Source organism: Poecile atricapillus, chromosome Z, assembly GCF_030490865.1.
Source record: "Poecile atricapillus isolate bPoeAtr1 chromosome Z, bPoeAtr1.hap1, whole genome shotgun sequence".
In the NCBI taxonomy this organism is placed as follows: Eukaryota; Metazoa; Chordata; class Aves; order Passeriformes; family Paridae; genus Poecile; species Poecile atricapillus.
Genome location: NC_081289.1, coordinates 95,780,827 through 95,796,498, shown reverse-complemented (window position 1 = coordinate 95,796,498; position 15,672 = coordinate 95,780,827).

Genomic DNA, 15,672 nt, shown 5'->3' with positions numbered 1-15,672 from the left:
CATTGAATTAAACCAGTTCTGTGAAGAACGTTGCTGGCTATGCTGTTCGAGTCTCTGTTGTAGCTCTGTTGAAACTTGGGATCGAGCCAGGGACCTTCAGATTCCCAATCCAACACTCTCCCAACTGAGCTATTTTGGCTGCCTTCCGTCGGACCAATCTGTCCTGCAGCCCAGCTACGACGTCCTGCACAACTCCAGCGCGATTCACGCAGAAGCAGCACTCTTTCTTTAGGGCGGCACAGAGGTGTTTCCGTAGCATGAGCCGAAGGCTGAGATTTCGCTCGCCCTGCAAAACAACCTCGGAGAGAGAAGAGACCGACCCCTCTACAAGGGACGTGGATCTCCCAGCAAAGCCAGCGGAGGAATTAAAGCCTTGGGTGTAAATACAGGGGCTTAGCTTACTGCGGTTGCAAACCCGCGCTATGGGCGCGTCATTTGACCGCTTGCTCTGACCGGTGTCTGGGTCAGTGCCGGAAGTTGACTGACTCGAGGTTTCTGGGCTGCGGTGCCTTTTTGTTTGGCTTCGCCCTCTCCCTTTTCCAGGGATGGGTTTGTCCCCTCCCTTTCTCCGCCTTCCTTCCAGCGGGTTCTTTCCCTTACGAGGAGACACTCTAGAGCATGCTCTCCAATTGGACCGTGAGCTCTCCTCCCCTTCACTCTCGGCGCTGTCCGCCCGCCTCCCCTTAGATTCCCGATCGCCTATGTCCGCGCACATTAGACACCCTTCGCTCCGCCCCTTGCTCCTCTCCCCGGCGCCATTTTGCAGCACATATGGTGGAGGCCTTTCTCCAACATCTCCAGGGCCCGCGGTGTCGGGCGCGCCCCGTGGCTCCGCGGCATTGGTACTCCCTGGCGGCAAATTATGTTCCGCGACCAAACCCGCGTTAGAGCTGGGCAGGCGGGACGGCGACTCGGGTCGCCCGTCATCATTAGATGGCTCGTTAGAATTGGTGGGGCAATCAGCAAAAGCGGTCTGTGTGGCAGCTCCTACCACCACCCACGGTGTAATTTTTAAACAGCTTCAAGCTGCCTTCCAAATTTCCTGCTCATGAAGCGCTTTTCGCAGGGCTTGCGTAACTCTCACCCAGCTTCTAAGGCACTTGCTGGACTTAACGCGCAACACGTCATTCGTGAGTGCCTTAGTACACCTATCCCAGCAATCTGGGAGAAGAATATCTACGGGATCATCGGTAACACATGATTCTAACAATCTGACAACCACGCATTCAAAATCCCTTGATTTTTTGCAATCTATACCACTCTGCTTATGCAGCTGCGAATCTACCTTGCCGATCGACTGCATGTCGGCGGTACGGGAGCGTCCTCCCCACTGAAGTCGGTCCTGCCGCTCCAGCCGTCCTTCAGCGTCCGGCGAGACTCCCGAAATCCGGCCACTCGAACCCGTGTATCGGGGAGCGGTCCCGGGTTTCAGCACCACTATGTAACCTCGGGGTGAGACGTAGTGACCCGGTTCGTGGGTGACACGACGGCTAAACTTACAGGCCTGTCGGGCAGATCACGTGCTAACACCAATGTGGTGGACGGTGAAGAGCATTTATTTCTGGTTTGCAAGGTTTTATATCACTGAGTTATGATGACGTCATCACCATAATATTATGGGTAATAGAACATTGGAGAAAGAGGGGCCCTATCTTCACATACAACGCGAGATCTTCCGATCGGCTTTCCCTATCTATCCACAGCAGAAACCTTGTACTTATTGGGTCCTAGAGAAGACAAAGTGTTTGTGTTTGTCTGGTCTCAGGGGGAAGGGGCAGGTAAAAGGGAGGGAGAGGTCATCTTGTTCTTGTTCTTCTTCTTGTTCTTCTTGTTCTTCTTGTTCTTCTTGTTCTTCTTGTTCTTGTTCTTGTTCTTGTTCTTCTTCTTCTTCTTCTTCTTCTTCTTCTTCTTCTTCTCCTTCTTCTTTCTTCTTTCTTCTTTTTTTTTTTCTTGTTATACACACAAGTAAAGAACTGTTATTCCTATTCCCATATCTTTGTCTGAGAGCCCCTTAATTTCAAAATTATAATAATTTGGAGGGAAGGGGTTTACATTTTTCATTTCAAGGGAAATTGCCTTCCCTTGCTGACACCTTTCTTTCAAACCAAGACAGAATTTTACCCAAAACTGCCCTCACTGGCTTCTCTGTCTCTATGCTGCAGGAGATTGTGTGCATTTTCACACTGACCCCCAGGATGCTGTGCACACTCTTACACCTCTTGCACAAGGCACAGAAAAATGTATCTCATCTACCATCCACAACACAAGATATGCTTAGAGAGGGTATGAGAGAAACAGCTAAGGAGTCATTCACCTCTGATTTTCAGAAGTTCTTTCATAGATTGATATATTGATTAGAAGATAAAAAATAGATTCATTTGCATGGCAAAAGCACAACCCACCAAACCATTCATGCTCTGGAAAATAAAGCCTACTGTTTGCATATCGCCTTTGACATTCATTCTTGCATTAGATGCTGGAAAACTTGAGGATGTTTAGCTTATGCTAAGTTTTCCTCGCCCTCAAGACAGTGAAACTGTGTGCTCTGCTGCAATACACAGCATGGCACAAGGCCAGGTTTCTACTCATCAGAGCTCATCCCAGTGCCTTGCTTCCATTGATTCAAACTAAGAAGTAAAGGACATGCATCTGTCTATCACCTGAAATACAGCCATCATGTGCTTACCGATTAATTTATATTTAATTTTAGAGTTTTAGCAGCAAGCCTAAGTTCTCTGTAGAGTGGTATTCCTGATTGTATTAGTGCCTTTGCTGCAAAGAGATTTTTCAATGGAGTCAGATTTGCCCGCCATGTTCACCATTCTCACAAACTGCATGAATGCCACACAAAATTATATAGCATTTATTTGAAAACTTAGGTCTGAACTCATGGACTACTGTATGCATTTTCATGGGGTAGAATGGCCTGTAAAGCTTTCTATGACACAATAACTTTTTGAACATTTATCCTCATTGCATGACTTTTGATTAGACTTTTTGTTTGTTTTTGTTTTTGTTTGTTTTTTCATTTGTTTGTTTGTTTGTTTGCTTTCTTTTGTGTGTTTTGGTGGGGTTTTGTATTGCATTGTATGCACAATGCAAATTTGTATTTGCATTGTATGCACAAAAACAATACTGCATACAATGTTACTGATTGCTGTCTGAAAGCAGAGGGCTAGTGTACCCAGTCACTGCTGCTCATTTGTGCTCACTGTGATGTCAGTGAAGATTGGCCTTTCCTTACAGTCACTGATGAGTGAGGTGTGGAGGAACACACAGGCAAGCCAGGCAACCCGAGAGCACCAGTATCTGGAAAACACTCTCCATACAATTTTGTAAGGCACCATATTCCTGTAAGAGGCGGCAGACCAGATGTGTTTCTCTGTTGAGCCACAACTGACTGATGGTATTCCTCCAGCTGGCCAGGCCAGGGAGGAAGACTGCTGGTTTCCTCTCTGGTTGTAATGTCCTTGGAGGGGTGAAAGGTTTAGCACAGGGAATATTGTGCATTCCCTGAATTAACTGAAGGGAATACTAACTGTAACTACCAGGTCTCAGAGAAGCTCAGGGAGAGCCTCTCCCCTCTGGAGCTCTGCTTGGTATGAGTTCAGCCACAATTGCATACACCATGATTTCTTCCTCAGTAAACCAGATGGGAGCCTATTATTCTTTACCAAGTCCATCTAACAATGTAGGACTACAAAAATACTGTGATTTAAGGGTCAATGTCTTTTCCTTCTCTTGGACTTCACTTACCGGTTAGTCTAGCATTTCCTAACCCGTTTGGTCTTAAGTCATTCCACAGAGATCTAATACAGATCCTTGAAGAGCTTTGCTTGTGCTCTCCATGCACAAGGCTTGCCAGTACAGCAATCTGGGTGCATGGGAAGTTGTGGAAGGTTATGTCACAGCTTCCCTTCTTCTCTGCTATTCTGAGATGGTTTTATCTTTCACTGTTCAATCTTGCTTTGCTTGGAAGGGAAATCCCAGTTTTAGGTGAAGCTGGCTTAGTCTTCATTATCACTGTTTTAATGCTTGCACCTCTCAAAACAGGTCTATAAACCTAACTGTGTGGCTGGATTGCAACAAACCTAGTTTCTCAACAGATTCACATGAACGTCACATTTTTCTGAGCTTTTTGGCCTAACCTGGACTTCAGCAGTTTAACAGCTATCTACTCTTTTCCCCAACCCAAAACAGCTGCAGCTTACATGAAGCTATTCCATTGCTGAATAATGAAAAAAGGCAATGAGATCAGAAATGGTATTCAAACTTCTGTTATTCATGTCATCGCTGGGGCTGCTGTAAAGAGTTGTTAGCAACTACCCAGATTTGCTTTCACAGAAGCAGATGCTTTGGTTTCTTTCCTCCTTGCATGAGTATGGAGGCCTCTTTATCCTCTTTCTGGTGTGATCAAGGGCTCTGAATGAGTCTACATAGAGTCCTTTATAAGGCACTGAGAGAGAGTTATTAGGCTGATAGCCTAGACTGGCTGGCAAACACAAACAAAATCCATCCCTCTGTATGGCAGTCAGCTGCCAGTCTTCATGGGGTTTTCTTTCAACTACATGTAAATTATCCATTCTGCAAAATGCACTGTTCTCCTGAAGGACTAGGCAGCTTATCATTACCACATAATTTCCTCAAAGAAGAGCTGGCTTGCTGGTCCTTTTCATGTCATTAATGAGTTACTTGAGCCAAAAAGCATAGCTTGTAATTATGATTGCATGAAAAAGGCTTTGTGAAGATTCTCCTGATGTCCTCTAATAAGAAAATAGAATGGACTCAAAATGAACTTTGACCTGGAAGTTCATCTTCAACATTTGCCACAACTGCATTTCAGGCAGATTCCTGTGGCACGGTATTTATTAGGCATGAGGTGTCCAATCATTTCTCTTGATATTCACAAAAGCCTAGATGCTAATTTGTGTTGAAGAGTGAACTGTGCCTATCATTTTATTCTCAACATATTATCATTTACCTTTCTGAGGTGAGAGTACACAGTCTGTTTTGATTGCCATAATCTAACTCAGAAAAACAAAAATCCACAATAGCTCTATGATGACTAATGCAGGTGAATAATACCAAAATAAGGTAGCAGAACTTATTAACATTTGTGAATGAATTATGATAGATTTATATGCTTTTTCTGGGAACATAGTTGTGTAACCACATTTAATCATTATGAAGATTTGGAGAAATTTGAGCGTTAGTATGTTTAATTTCTCTTAAACCCCAACTTTATAAAACCCCCATACTTATCAATACTGTGTTATCCTTCTCCATAAAAGGCTTACAGATACATGTATTAGACAGTCACTTTTACCTGGAATACTTTAGATTAATTTAAAAGTAAAACACAACAGCATTTTAACCACAGAATAAGAGAGAAAACTTGAAACATCACTTGCAGGGCATGAAAAATCTAGATATTAATGAAATTTGGTCAGGACTTGAAGTCTTAGACATGGCCTAAACCATGTTGAATTACCAAATTTTTGTGAAACAACTTTAATATTATATTCATTACTCCAGCTGATCCACATCCACAGCCTGTTTCTGCAGCTTTGGTACAGTAGCCACTTCTCTGACTATTTTGAGCCTTCATCATCTACTTAAGCAGATGGAGCACATAATAATAGTGTTCTTTCTTTCTTCATCAAAAAGATAGAAAGCAAAAACAGGTGCAGTTGTGCCGGCATTACGTTGGGTTGAGCTATTTTTTAACAGAGTCAGATTTTGAAGGGACAGATCACTAAAAATTAGTACAAATTAATGACTACTCCATAGCATGTGTGAGAAGAGCCTTTCATATCTAGGTACCCTTTGACTGCTGGAAGATCAAATATATTTTGAGTTAAACAAATGAAAGGTGTTTATAGCAACAACCTTAGGCTTGTACATCTGTGTTGTAATTAGAAATTATTCCATATGGCTTATTGACAAAAGGCTGAATTGTATAGAGGAAAAGAAAGGACTGCTAGAGGCAATAGCTTCTGTTAGTCTCATCCATATTTTGAGTTTAATCATCCAGGTGATATGGCACTACTTTGTCCTTCTTTTATAATTAACAGTCCTCCATATTTCCTTCTAATTTTCCATTCTCTCCCTGCAATTACCACAAAATAGGACAAACCTACCTACTCTGAAGAAGACAGTGGACAAGCCCACCCCTGATGATGTAAAAATCTCATCCTGGCAGTTTCATGCCATTGCACAGGAATCAAGCTACCCCAACAAGCCTTGCTATTTGGACAGACTCTGACATTTCTACCTGCAGAGCTTCTAAATTCTTTGATATTCAATTTATGTAATTTTACTGTGGGGGGAAAAAAATGACAGGGCAAAACAAATTCCAAACGGTTCCTATTGCTGCCTCCACTAAATCTTCCAAGATTCAAAGATCACCTCTCCTGAGTAGCCCTCCACTGCAGAGAAAAAGCAGCCACAACACACACTTGGACACTTTGATAGCATACTGCTGGTACACAAGGACACACTTGATTTGAGAGGTTTACCAGCCTACTGAAGACCAAGTCATACTTAAAACATAAGAATCGCGTTTGGGTAGTAAATGCATGCAATGTCACAGAAGGACTGATTTGCTTTTGTCAGCTCTGCAGTACATTTTGCTAGACTTCACACAGCAAGAAGACTTCTGCTTTCATGATTTTTCAAGTTTTTCAGTGTTATGCCCTGGTCTGCTCAGATGGTTTTGGGGAAAGTTGATTGATTCTCTCTGGCCAGTACGTAGGAGAAACAACAAAATCCTCAGGAAGTTCAATGGAAAAATTTATTTGCAAACTTAAAAACATTAAGGTTGACAAAGGTACTTGGCAAATTTAAACAACATCCAGAGAGAGGAAGGCATTCCACAAACTTTAACTTAGCAGACTTAAACTTAGCCAATTTTAACTTATCCAGACACATGGCAATAATTAATATATTGACGGGGATTTTTCAGTCTGGCTGACAGCATATTTTGATAATATTATTTATTATATTAGGAGAAGAACGAGAGAAAGAGAGAGAGAAAGACCAAGAGTAGAAAGATGTCACCACCCATGGTTCAGTGATGAGACCTGATTGTTGCAATTTCAGTGTCTGCTGTTTGAAGTGATGGCCATAGTCTGCATCTGTCAGGGCAGGGGAAGCCCACGAAACAGAGCTCAGTGGGTTAATATACCTTCAGGTTTATGGGACTACCCAGGCACCTCCTAAGACATGACAGTTGTCTCTCACATCAGTGTAGCTAAGCCAGTTATGTGCCACCAGAAGGGCCACATACCTTCATACACACAAGTAACTGTCCCAATCCACTCCTGGACAGGAGGGGGGAGTTCCACACCTGATCAGGTTGTTACAGGGAGGAGACTGATAAAAAGCACTATCCCATTGCCTGCTTCCTATCAGCCTTCTCCCTCATCTGGCTTAAACCCTAGCATGTTGCTAAGCAAAAGTCGATTTGTGATGGTCATCCTTTGTTGCTCACCCCTCTGCCTCTGGGCTGTTACCTTACACATCATCAGCAAAGCAGCCCTATTTTTTCAAAAGGCCAGTTGTTTGAAGCATTAACCATTAACATTTCAGTCTCTCACACCCAACTCAGAAGTAAAATTTGAAAAAATGCACAGAAATCTATCCTGTGGACTCAACCCCCCCTCAAATCAAAGACAAGGAGGTTCCAGTTGAAATTTGAGAAGAATTTCAGTCAATTTACATGTTGATTCATTCAATAATTTACATGTGGAGTCTTGATTTTGAACGCTTTACAATTCTCTTTTTACACAGATCATAGAGCTAACTATCCATTTCCAACACAGAGTTAAACAATATTATTTTATATAATTCGTTGTTAAACTTCCATCTAGAAAGTGTTAGCAAAATGCTGGAAGGCCAAGAAAGGCTCTGCTGCAGGGAACTCAGAGACTTCATTCACTGTCCACTGAAGCCTTTTGGTTTATAGAGAATTAGGCCTTATTTTTAGCCATCTCAGCAGTCCTTCATATGCTGACATGATTTTCTAGGTTGCATTTTCAGCACTCTAATATTCCCTGCTAACATCTCTGTTCTTGTTAGAAATTTTAACTATTACTTCAGAGGACTAGAACTAAAATGATGCAGAGAATATTTAATAACAGCTTCTTAATTTTTCAAAGCCAGGATTGTTGCAGGACTTCAGTGAAAGAGAAGTGTCTTGTACACATTTTCACATTTTTTATTTAAATGGATGTTTGTTGCATAAATTATGTTCTTTACACTATGATGCTGTGTATCTTTGATATATATTAATTTTGTCGGGTACTCCTGTGTGTTCTGGAAAGCAATTTACACCTGTACAACAAAGAGGCAAAGTAAAGCACACTGTCTGGTAAGGTATTTTATGTTGGTTATGTGGCTACATAATATGTTAAACTCAGCAAGCAAAGGGCTTACTACATCATATCAATAAGAAGGCTGATAACAAAGGCACTGAGTGACAGTAAATGCTTTCCAGGCTGAAGTGAAAGGCAAATTCCTAATTTCCCTGTTAGAAAAGCACAAACCATTAAGTAAGAAAGAAATAAAAAAGCATGAGTTGTGCAATGTTTACCCCAAATTTTTTATTCTCTGTCCTCATAAATTTTAACTGAAACTGCACTGTAGATTAAAAGCCTTTAGCCTAGAGAGGGAATAATAATACGTACCTGTAGGGAAACAGGGTAAGAATACATAATTGTATCCCTAGGAACTCTGACTAAGAACATCTTGGAACAACAGTATAAGCTGCTCAAGCACAACAACCAATTTTTTAATTCATTGTCTCTGAGACCTTCTTATTGATTTACCATTTTGCTTAGTATTGAAATGTTCACTGTCCACTAAACCACAAAACAGAGCACCACCCCATCTATTCCTGCATAAGATCTTCTAAAAGCAGATCAGTCCTAGTTCAAGTTTGATTTTTCCCTGCAAATATTTTCTATTCCCTGCTGCATTATGTTTCTGTTAAAAAAAGTTTTGTTGGGTTTTATTAAATTAATATTACACATCTGCTTGCTTTTCCCCTTCTGTATAAAATGAAAAAGTAGGAAATTTCTATATTTGCATTACTTTTACAATAATTTTATAACATATCTTTTGTAGCGCAGTGCTTATAAGTAACTGGGATTTGTTAAAATGTGTAAGAATAGCAAACACTGAAATTAAATTGTGAAATTTTGCATTGAACCACCACAACTCACAACTTTCCTTTAAATGTTTGAGATAGCCAGAGATTCTATTTTATGCTTACTACGGAAAGGGATGATAGAAAGAATAGAACGATGCTTTAAAAAATGTAATTTGTCCAATTATGTCCAATTTATCCTTCTCTTAGCCAACAGAAAATAAAAAAAGCAATAAAAGATGTACCTGTTGTTGGAATTGCATTTCATTACAGAAATCAGAAAAAATTAAACCTGTTTGTAAAGTCTCGTAATTTTTTTAAGTCCTGTCAAGAATGAAGTTGTTACTGTCACATAAAAAGTAAGAATAATAAAACCATTTGAGATACAAATTTGACATAACTAGGGAAATTAATACTTTTACAAAACATAATGCATGCCACAGAAGAAAATGTCTTTTAGCAAGGTCTTTAAAACGTTGTCTGATAGAGACTTTCTCCAAAGTTGCAGCACCTATTTCTCACCAGAAAAACTGGAATTACAGACCTTTTATCTGTTTCCATATCTTGATTGGGCAAACACTGTGTGTATTCCAGTCTCACTTCTGATTTTCAAAAGGGTGACTGTGCCTCTGCTCTGGGAGAGGCATGTCCGTTCCAGCTTGGGCCTGAGCTGGGCAAAGGGCTCCAGTTCTACTTTTAACAGGGTTTTACTCTGTCATTCACAGACAAGTCCTGTAAGTGGCTCTTCAACGTCTTGCTTTCATTCAGTCACTGTCATTAAGAGGAGGTTTTCTAAGCTACTAAGGTACCGCAAATAAAATTGCAAGCTGCTGTTCACTGAAGTGCCTGCTTCTCAGTTCAGCTGAGGCACTCCCCTCAAAATCTTCACTCACCAGATGACACTTTTCCAGTGCATTAAAATGACAGATCAGCATGTCAGCAATTGTCTCTTGACATAGGAGTGCAGCAGGAATGAAAACTCTGCTATAAATCATACAAAGAAATGCATACAAATATTACGCATAAAGAAGACATGTTTTGATCAAGAAAACAATGCCTATTAAATGAGACCATTTGCTTATGCTTACTTAGAACCATGATATTATATAAATCATTTGCTCTGCACTGTTCTTCTTTAGACAACCTTCTTTCTGTCCCTCTCCTTCCTCCAAAGTAAGATTTCCTCCTAAGTTTTACTGTCATATATCAACTCCTTTGATAACCAACTGAAGCAACTGTGTGGACAGATGATGAACTGAGGGTTCATCTTGATAAAACTTTAAAATGACAGGCATCTATAACACAACTACACACTTAGATATATCTAGGTATATATATGCAATTGCACTTTAAGTAGGAAAAGAATGATCACAGCATTGCTTTGTGAACAACAGTATTTGCAAATTGCACACAATGTGTACTGTAACCCAAACAGCACTGATAGTTACTTATATTGGAAAAATTGTTCTAGGAGTATGCAGAAAAACAAAATCACTGTTTTAAAAGCAATATGTTTTAGGGTCATTTTCAACAACCTCATGGAGTCTGCATTGATTTTAGTATGAACTACCATAATCAGCTTCTGAGGGAAGTGGCAAAGCTCACCAAGATGACTTTCAAGTGAGTAGGTGAGCTAGTAATGGCTGGATACAAGAATCAGTAATGTCCACAGCAGATTTTACCTCATGGCAAGCAAGGTATCTCAGTGAATTTACAACTCATTCATGAACTGAAACCTATCGTTCTCTCATCCATGAGTTTCATGCATTGATTTTCACACTATGTCTTTCCAATTTTATTTTTTTTTAATGGATGAGTTATTTTCCTATCCAAAAAGTGCAAATGGAGAGAGAGACAACTTTTCAAGGCCTTGAAAAATCTTCATCTGTTTGCAACTTTATCTCTACACATGCTTATGTATTTGGGGTTTGCTGACTTGGCTGAAGTCCTGTGGCAGAACAATGAGCTTGAAATAAATTCATTAGCCATTATGAACCTTCTTTTTCCTTACGATATTTCTAATCAGAGATCCTGTCTTCTTCATTCATTTACTAATTCAATGGATTTCAACAAGCATACCTCTGAAGTTAAGAATTAAACAGACACAGGGATTCTTAAAAAGTAACTAATGAAATACAGATTGTTGCCAATCTGCATGTTCACTGTAGAGGGATGCACATCACTACCAGAAGGCAGAAAATACTTTTAAAACTATATAACTAAGTAAATAAAACATTGTTATTGTGAATAAAGTGTCACTGGTTTCCTTTAAGCACGATTAATGCTGCACAAGATGAGCCATTGCGTTCTTCACTTAGTGACACTGTGTTAGGTGACTCAGTGAGTTCATTACTGAAATTCTGATAACACCTGGGAAAGATGAATACATTTAAGTGAAGATTGGACTCTGCTGGTCTCAACAGCAAGAGGTTGCTAAACTTTTAACAGATAGGGTTTTGAGGAGATGCAATTAAGGAACCAATTACATGTAATGAATGATAGCACAGGATTAACAACTTAAATGTAAATTGCGGCTTTTTATGACTGGCAAAGTTCCTACTCTCCTTCATGTCTGAAAGATGGACTTGGCTTAGACAGAATACGGATACAAGTACTCATTACAATTTTTGATGAAGTTGAAAAGCATCACCTGAAGGCCCTCCACTGTCATACTCCAGTATTAATTGGATTTGACTGAAAGCTTGAGAATAGATACTATTAAACTATTTGACAAGTGTTCCTTCTAGGGAACTTACTATTGCATTTGTCTTAATTATTAATATAAAAATCCCACAGAAGTAGAATACATCTTTTATTAAGGCTAACAGTAAGAAATCTGATAATTCTTCAGCAGCTTCATATTATCTTCAGAAAATAAATAATGAAATAAAAATAATTTCAAAAAAATGTGTATGTCCTCTGCCACCAGAACTGATCATGTCTTTTCTGTGTAATGCGAAGAGATTTGTAATAAAAAGCTAGGTATACATGGGTTGTAGATGAAAAATAAGTTGTACCCAACCCAGTACTGAGTATAAGGATTCTTGACAATAACAGCTTAATGTATCCCATAAACAGACAACTGCATTTTCTTGCTATATTTTGAGTGAGAAGATAGTTTTAACACAATGGAAAACACTATGCTCAGGAAACAAAAAACATTTTCCAGCTCACTGCTGGAAGACTCCATAAGTCTGCTCATAAGACTCCAGTGTATTCCCATGTGTTTTGAATCTTTATCCTTCAGAATAAAGAATTTAACACTACAGAACAGAACTTTGAAGTTACTTTAACCCTTGAGTGTCCTTAGTGCTAGGACAGACAATTCATCCCCTTGTGCAGGTAGAAAATTAGATTCTTAAGAAATCAGCTTTTAGAAAGAGTGGTTTAACTGAAGCAGGAGCAAAAGCCCATGCAGACCAGCCATGAGATAAGAAGAGACAGAACTCATCCCTGCATAATGGCACATTATTATTTGAGACAGCATCTTTCCTCAGAAAGGGTTTTGTAGATTCATATGCTGAAATCCTTTGTAAATTGTAAACCAAAAGAATCATGGACAAGCTGAAAGTTTCCAATTCATAGCATAACATAGCTTTAAACCAGCTAAGTATGTTAACTATTCTGTTAGAAGACAAGCCTTAAGAACACTGAATTAAGGAAATAATATAGCAGTAGTTGGTTTTCTTTAAAATATTTTTATCACCTCTTGGAGTTAGTACTATTTCAGTCTTTCAGTGAGAGGGGAGCAAGTGTTTAGACAAAGTGCCTAGGATAGTTTGGAAGTCTGCAGAAAAACCTGGTTAGTGTTTTTCTTGGTTATTTAAATTGTTTTCTTGTATAAGAAAGGTTAGTTTCTTGCAAAAGTCATTCTAGGTAATTATTGCCATATACCAATTTGCATATCTGGTTCCTTAACAAGGAGAGGCCTTTAGACAAGGTACTGAAGAAACAGAGAAAATAACAAAGTCAATACAGACCCACTGGATTTTGTAACCATATTCTTCTCAGCCTTCTAAGAAGAAACTGCTCATCTTTTGTTCTTCCAGCCTAAGGCAAAAATTCACAGGCCCAGCTGCATAAGGTTAAGCTGCCAATTCTCCTACACAAAAGCACGTTCATTTTCACCCTTACCTTCCAGCTTTAAAAGGTCATTTTCTGCTTTCTTCAGCTCAGATTTTCAGTGTGGATTCACAGTTGATATTACTTAGCATATCCTCATTAATGTAAGTGAGATTAAGCTAAATTTCAGTGCTTAGAAAAGATTGTTAAATATATAATTAAGGATAGATTCAGGTCATCAAAATATACCCTAACCTCAAGACTGGTATTTTCACTTTTATGCTTTTTGTGTACTTGTTCTCAGTGTAATGTGTCCTTTTGGTCAGATGAAGCTCCTCTTTCCAAAAACATACATATGCTCAAACAAACAGCAGCTAGTTTGCAAATTGTACATTAATCTCTAGTTCTACAAAACCAGTCATTTCATGACTATGTGAGGGGCAAGCACACCAGAAAAGAAGGATGAGGGCATACCTTGATTTTACAGTTCTACCATATATGCTATATTAATATTGATACAATTTTCATCCTTTTTCACCAAAAAAAAGTAAAATTCAGATTTGGGTCAGCCTGAAAATCTGCAATTCACCTCTGAACTTCATCCATGCAATACAAAATGTAGAGAATCTAATGCAGTGTTACATGTAAAAGGGACTTGTTTGTTGGTACTGAATTAACATAGTTTCATCATGCTAAACTCTTCACATCAGACTGCTCTGTGACTACAGATAGGTTGCTGATGTCAATTTTCAGATATAGACCTCATATCTCGAAAACAGACCTTTTCACCTTTTCTGAAATAAATAGATTTCAGGTAAAATCTCATTTAGCATCCTGACCCTTTTGTATTGGAGTCACTTAGAGCATCTTTGAAGGTCTTTGGAGAGAGGATCTACACATCAGCAGTACACAAGGGTGTTTGGCCTATGCACTGCTCTGAGAATAGTCATGGTTATGTCATGAGTTATTAATTTCCTAAGATCTCTGGGAGTGAAATTTACTTGGATGATATCTATTTACTATTTACTTGGATGTTATCTTGATTGCTTCAGAGTTGTACATGCATCCAAAGCTGCCTATTTCTGCCACAGTCCAAGTGTTTAGAGTCCTAAAGACTTCAGCAAATATAGAAAAATCTACATGACCTCGTCTTCTAGCTCTGGCCTGCTGGGATTCACAGCGGATGTGTGAATGCTCACTTCTCAGAGAGGGAAGCTATTAGTAGTGCAAGCTGTTCTGCTGCTCCTCTCATCAAGGTGGTTTCTGTATGTAGGAGAGTTCATTGGGTTACTGGAAGCCCTGCTCCCTTCTGCTGTTATGACCCTACTTGTTTTAACAGTTGAAAGACAAGATGAAATCAGTGAGAAAGAAACTGCTCTTTTGTCACAGACATCTTTAGCAGAAGAGAAAGAAATCCATCACTGTCCTGCATGCCCCAGTGATCCTGAGTCAAAGGCTCAGGTGGAAAAATTGCCCTGACTCGGGAGAAAGGTGGTGGTTTCCCCGGAGTCTATGCTACCAATAAATAAATATCAAATAATAGGTATGCTAGTTACACTAACAGTTTAGCTAGCCCCTGTTAAAGCACCGTCACTTTCCTCTACTCCTATTGTATGTGAGCTGAGATTTGCTTTACTAAGGGAGGCACCTGCAAATACTGCTGAGTGATAGAGAGGGTCTGAACATTGAGAAACCAAAAACTTCAAACAGCAGGGCTGGGAACATATCTTTGTGGATTAAAGGCTAATCCCTTCCTGCAGCTAAGGCTAAAATTGGCACTATGCTCATTTCTCCCTCTATCTTCAGTTCATTGGAAAATTATAATGACATTATTGCTGAGACTGGACATAGTCTCGTGTACAAACAAGTTAATGGGGAGCATAGCCTCTTTGATTACATTTTCTTTATTTCCAAGTATTATAAAACCATGTAAAAGCATGTATTATCTTCTACATAACAAAAGCTATTCATTTGCAATGAGACATTAAATTATGAATGTTGCATAACAGAGAAAGGCAATGTTATGTGTAAGTAATACACAGACTCTTCATTTTGATGTACAATAATTGTGATATTAAATTCAAATAGAACTCTTACCTTAATGAAAAATGAAAAAAAGAAAAAAACCCAACACAACTCAGAGTTTTATTAGAAGCAGGAGTCGCTGCAAGGTTAAACAGACCACAAAGCATATTAAACATGATACCATTGAATGCAACTGGACAAATTAAAGTCGTTGAAAGTGCAATATGTCTATATAATTTGCATTTCTGGAGGCCTTATTTTTGGATGAAGGCAAGAGAATGTAAGAGCGCTGAAGGCAAAGTGATGCAGGACTGCAGACTACTGACAATGGCTTACTGGAGAGTTTGCTAGCCAGCACGTCTCAGACTGGTGTTTCCTGCTGCCCATTGCCACTACTGTCAGCTTTATGGCCAGCTTAACTCTAGCTCTAACATGTC